The following is a 6,563-nucleotide window of genomic DNA, read 5'->3' on the forward strand; positions in this document are numbered from 1 at the left end:
ATAAAAAATACTGCATTTGGCCTCTAGATAGCGTTAAGTATAGGAATTTGCTATAATATTTAGCACAGTCTAGTGGCCAAATGTGGTATTTTCTATTTTAAAGCAATGAAGAACATTTGTCCAGCACAGAAAATAGCCGAATAACTTTTGTTTTTGCCCCACTCACACAGAATAAATGGACATGCACTTGGGCAAATTGCTATTATAATTGTTTATAAATACACCCCTTAGTGTTTTATGATAGTATCATCCCCTTAAAATACAAAGCAAACACACACACACACATATATATATATATATATATATATATATATATATATATATATATATTTGCAAGAAAAAGTATGTGAACCCCTTGGGATTACGTGGAGTTTTGCATGAATTGGGCATAAAATGTGCTCTGAACGTCATCTAAGTCACAACAATAGAAGAACACAGTCTGCTGAACATAATACCACACAAACATTAGATGTTGCCATGGTTTAGTTGCACATAACATGTAAACATTCACAATGCAGGGAGGAAAAAGTATGTGAACCTTTGGACTTAATAACTGGTTGACCCTTCTTTGGCAGCAATAACCTCAACCAAACGTTTCCTGTAGTTGCAGATCAGACCTGCACAACGATCTGGAGTAATTTTGGACCACTCCTCTTCACAAAACTGTTTCCCCAAGGGGTTTACATACTTTTTCTTGCAACTGTATATTATTATTATTATACAGTATTTATATAGCGCCAACAGTTTGCTCAGCGCTGTACATTACAATGGAGGACAATACATGAGACATTACAATAACAATACAGTGCGATACACGAGGGGTTCGAGGGCCCTGCTCCTTGCAGCTTACAATCTAGGAGGGAGGGGATAGTGGTACAGGAGGAAAAGCTGTGGGGGATGGAGTGGTAGGAAGAGTGGAGGAGATCGGCAGTTAGCAGAGGGTGGGGTAGGCTTCCCTGAAGAGATGGGTTTTTAGGGTGCGCCTAAAGGAGAGGAGAGTGGGTGATAGTCTGATGGATTGGGGTAGGGAGTTCCAGAGGATGGGTGATGCCCTGGAGAAGTCCTGGAGGCATGCATGGGAGGAGGAGATCAGGGAACTAGAGAGAAGGAGGTCTTGTGAAGAGTGGAGAGTGCGTTTTGGGTGGGTATGTATGTGTGTGTATATATATTATATATATATATATATATATTTATATATTGTGGGGATAGCTCAGGTGGGGGATCTCCTTCCCTGGGAAAAAGGTAGACCGCACAGCAGGCTTTCGTCAAAATCTGACTGGTTGTCAGTTTTATTTAAAAAGGTTTGCAGAAAATATCAAAATAAACAAAACATGAACATAAACCCTTGCCATCCAGGCACTAACTACACAAAAGACGTTTCCTCTCTCAGAGGTGAAGGGCTTCTCCCTGTCACCACAATAAAACAAAAGCAAACCTTTTCTTGTAGGTATAATACACACACAGCTCTCTCAGAATAGCTCTCTGAGTCCCAGGCCACGAGCGACTCCTTGCTCCAGCCCTGCCCTTTTTATACCACCTGTTGGTGGTCATCAGTGGAGCCCAAACTCTGGTCCGGACCCACCTGCTTAACTGTGGCCCCGAAAACCCGGAGTGGACTCCACCTAAACTGTCAGGTATGAGCATATGCGAGGTGACACATAGCGTGCCTCTATCACCTCGCCGTTCATCCTGTCACATATCCCCCCCCTCTGCTCAAGCCCCTGCGGCTGAGCAACTGTCCCAACCAGACAATGGACCCGGGAGAGGGCATCTACATTATTTTGCAGTTTCCCCGCTCTGTGTTCCACTGTGAATTTGAACACTTGTAGCGCGAGAAACCACCTTGTCACTCGACTGTTTTTCTCCTTATTATCACACATCCATTTGAGCGGGGCATGATCAGTAACCAACTTGAACGGTCTTCCTAACAGGTAATATTTCAGGGCCTCCAAGGCCCATTTGATGGCCAAACATTCCTTCTCCACAATGGCATAGTTTCTCTCATGTTTGTTGAGCTTTCTACTTAGGAAGACCACAGGGTGCTCCTCCCCTTCTCTGATTTGGGACAGGACAGCACCTAGTCCCACATCAGAGGCATCAGTCTGTACCACAAACTCTGTTGTGAAATCTGGGGTCACAAGCACAGGTTGAGCACAGAGAGCTTGTTTCAGCCTTTGAAATGCGGTCTCCGCCTCAGGATTCCACTTAATCATGACCGACCCCCTACCTTTTGTCAGATCTGTCAGTGGGGCTGCAATGGTGGCAAAATTGGGGATAAACCGCCTGTAGTACCCCGTAATTCCAAGAAATGCCCGGACTTGCTTTTTATTTACAGGTTGGGGCCACTTTTGAATTGCCTCAATTTTATTGATCTGAGGCCTAATGAGACCTCGACCAATGATGTAGCCAAGATATTTGGCCTCCTCTAAGCCTATGGCACACTTTCTGGGGTTGGCGGTAAGACCTGCTTCCCGCAGCGAATCTACGGACCGCTTGCAAGAGGGACAAATGAGATTCCCAGTCTGGACTGTGGATGACGACATCGTCCAAATAGGCAGCTGCATATTGGCGATGTGGTCTCAACGTCTTGTCCATCATCCTTTGGAATGATGCAGGAGCCCCATGCAAACCAAACGGCATCCGCTTATACTGAAAGGACCCCTCTGGGGTGGAGAATGCCGTCTTTTCTTTTGCAGCTTCCGTTAAAGGAATCTGCCAATAGCCTTTGGTCAGATCTAAGGTGGTTATGTATCGAGCCATTCCCAACCTGTCAATGAGCTCATCCACCCGAGGCATCGGGTACGCATCAAACTTAGACACACTGTTCAGTTTCCTGAAATCATTACAGAAACGAATTGTTCCATCTGGTTTTGGGACCAACACTATGGGACTCGACCACTCACTGTGAGATTCCTCAATCACTCCCAACTCTAACATGTCCTTTATTTCCTTTGCCACCGCTTCCCGCCTGGCCTCGGGTATTCTATAGGGCTTGACATTTACGCGGACCCCGGGCTGGGTAACTATGTCATGTTGTATGACAGTCGTCAGTCCAGGTAGGTGGGAGAAGAAATCTCCATTTTTCCTCACAAACTCCTTAACATCCTTTTGTTGGGCTACTGACAAGGTTTCCGTTATAGGTACCTGAGGGGCCACGGGAACCACGTCCTTTTGGGGGCTTGGTACTGCCAACAAACTTTCCCCGTCTTTCCAAGGTTTTAAGAGATTAACATGATAGATTTGTTCGGGTTTCCTTTTTCCTGGGTGGTAAACTTTATAATTTACTTCCCCCACTTTCTCCCTAATTTCAAAGGGACCTTGCCACTTTGCGAGGAATTTACTTTCCACGGTGGGGACTAGCACCAGCACTCTATCCCCAGGGTTGAAGGTACGGATTCTGGCACCCATAACCCTTCTCTGGACCTCCTGGGCTTGCTCCATGTGTTCCCGAACAAGTGGCATGACAGCTGCGATTCTATCCTGCATCTGTGAGATATGCTCAATGACACTTCTATAGGGCATGGACTCTGTCTCCCAGGTTTCTTTTGCAACATCTAGCAATCCCCTGGGATGTCTACCATACAGTAATTCAAAAGGTGAATATCCTGTAGATGCCTGAGGTACTTCTCGTATAGGAAACATGAGATATGGTAGCAAAAAATCCCAATTTCTCCCATCTTTGTCCACCACCTTTTTTAACATATTCTTAAGGGTCTTGTTAAACCTTTCCACAAGCCCATCGGTTTGGGGGTGGTAGACCGAGGTACGGAGATGGGAGATTTTGAACAATTTGCAGAACTCTTTCATAACTCTAGACATAAATGGCGTGCCCTGATCCGTTAATATCTCCTTTGGAATACCTACACGACTAAACACCCGGACAAGCTCTTTGGCGATATTTTTAGCTGAGGTATTACGCAAGGGGATGGCTTCAGGATACCGGGTGGCATAGTCAAGTATCACCAGTATGTGCTGATGGCCCCGGGCAGACTTTACTACTGGACCCAATAGGTCCATGCCCACTCTTTCAAACGGTACTTCAATTATGGGTAGAGGTACTAGCGGACTGCGAAAATGGGGTGAGGGGGCAGAATATTGACATTCCGGGCATGACTCACAATGCGCTTTGACGTCTCCATGTAAGCCTGGCCAAAAGAATCTCTGGGTTATTCTCTCCTTTGTTTTCTCTACACCCAGGTGTCCACCCATTATATGCCCATGGGCTAAATCCAGTACCATCCGGCAAAAGGGTTTGGGGACCACTAACTGTTCTACCACCTCCTCCCCTTGCTTTACCACTTGATACAGCAAGTTATTGTTAAGCGCCATGTAGGGAAAAGACACCCCTACATCATTTTCAACTGGTTCCCCATCAGCCATTTTAATATTTTCTCTGGCTCTATTAAGAGTGGAAGCTTTCAGCTGTTCTGTACAGAAATCCTCCTTTCTGACCTCCAGGTCAGGTACGACATTCTGTCCACTCCCACTAGAACCCGAGATAATTTCTTGTTCCGTATCCTCAATGTCTGGGGTTGGATCCAACTCCTCCTGCTCCCCAGCCATTACAGACAATGGGAAAAGGTCTAAACCTTCCTTGGACACACCAACAGTTTCCCCTTCTACCTTGCCGTCAAAGGGGTCAGGAGTGAGTTCAGGAGTTTTCAGTGTTTCCCCAGCAGGGGGAGCTCGGTCCTCCTGACTCCCCTCCTTATCCCATAACTTCCAGAAATGGGGAAAATCTCTCCCCAATATGGCTTCATGAAGCAGAGAGGGCACCACCCCCACAGAATGGGTTATTTAAAAAGGTTTGCAGAAAATATCAAAATAAACAAAACATGAACATAAACCATTGCCATCCAGGCACTAACTACACAAAAGACGTTTCCTGTCACCACAATAAAACAAGAGCAAACCTCTCTCTCTCTCTCTCTCTCTCTCTCTCTCTCCCTCTCCCTCTCCCTCTCCCTCTCCCTCTCCCTCTCCCTCTCCCTCTCCCTCTCCCTCTCCCTCTCCCTCTCCCTCTCCCTCTCCCTCTCCCTCTCCCTCTCCCTCTCCCTCTCTCTCTCTCTCTCTCTCTCTCTCTCTCTCTCTCTCCCTCTCCCTCTCCCTCTCCCTCTCCCTCTCCCTCTCCCTCTCCCTCTCCCTCTCCCTCTCCCTCTCCCTCTCCCTCTCCCTCTCCCTCTCCTTGCTCCAGCCCTGCCCTTTTTATACCACCTGTTGGTGGTCATCAGTGGAGCCCAAACTCTGGTCCGGACCCACCTGCTTAACTGTGGCCCCGAAAACCCGGAGTGGACTCCACCTAAACTGTCAGGTATGAGCATATGCGAGGTGACACATAGCGTCCCTCTATCACCTCGCCGTTCATCCTGTCACTATATATATATATACACACACACATATATCAGTAATCATTGCTTCCATATATACTGTTTCGCAGATAACTAGGAATTACAGAATTATACAAATGCCTTACAGCACTGTCACAATGTGCTTAGTCTCATGTTCAGTTTATTGTACCACTTAACTTGTCAATGCTATAAATGCATTCAGACAGGAGGATAGAAGGCTGCGCACTGTGCCAGTCTCAGAGTGCCACTTTGCATTCGGAGCACACAGCCACCTGCACAAACTGCAGATATACAGACGAATCCTAATTCAAAATCCACAGTGATTTGGAAATAGAGACTGCAGTGAGGTGAGAAGTACGGGAAAGTGCTGTAAAGAGAAAAAATTGTTATTTAAAAAATACAAATGAAGGTGACAGAACTGAAGAATAGCGGGCTACGTCGTAGCTTTAGCGTTCATGGGTACTTCCTTTACCACCAATTCTGCCCCCCAACCCAATTATGACAAGCACAGGCAGCAAGCACTTCATTGTGTGGCTGAGGGGGTTATTCATTCTCCTCTATGGAGCGGCGGATGTAAATAGACGTGTCCATTTATATCCGCCTACCTCCAATCAAATCAAAAACAAACAGAAGGGGATCTGCTCTCCTCCGTTTGGGTGGATCAGATCAGGCATAAATGGACAGCCAGTCCATTTACATCCAACTGGCCATAGAACAGAGTGGGCTGTGTTCATGTCTGCATAAGGGACCTGTCTTCAGCCTTCTCTGCTCTGCTCAGACAACTGAGCAAGTGGATTCCTCCCCGTGTGAAAGGGGCTTTAAGTTGGCCATACATGGATCGAAATTTGGCCGGATCAGCAGGGACCATCCGAATTTCAATTCATGTATGGGCAGGATGGTTGTGCAGAAGTTGATCTATCAATCCACTTGTCTACAACCAGCCTGACGGGTTTTTCCTGAAAGATCAGTGCAGCCAGCTATAGCCTGCAATGCTGATCATTGTATTCTAATGGCCAGCAAAGCTCCCCACTGTCAGAATACAATACCACAGCGGGAAGGAATCAGATCATTGTATGATCAGTGTATGGGCTGCCTTACAATCCCTGTACCACTAACACAAAAACCCTCCTGTAACCCTCACACTAACCCTTTCTCTAATGCTAACTCTCTCTGTGGCCCCAACAATTACATTCATTGTAGCATGAACAATAATCC

This window comes from Staurois parvus, unplaced genomic scaffold (assembly GCF_062004578.1).
Source record: "Staurois parvus isolate SC_StPar_1 unplaced genomic scaffold, SC_StPar_1.0 ptg000027l, whole genome shotgun sequence".
In the NCBI taxonomy this organism is placed as follows: Eukaryota; Metazoa; Chordata; class Amphibia; order Anura; family Ranidae; genus Staurois; species Staurois parvus.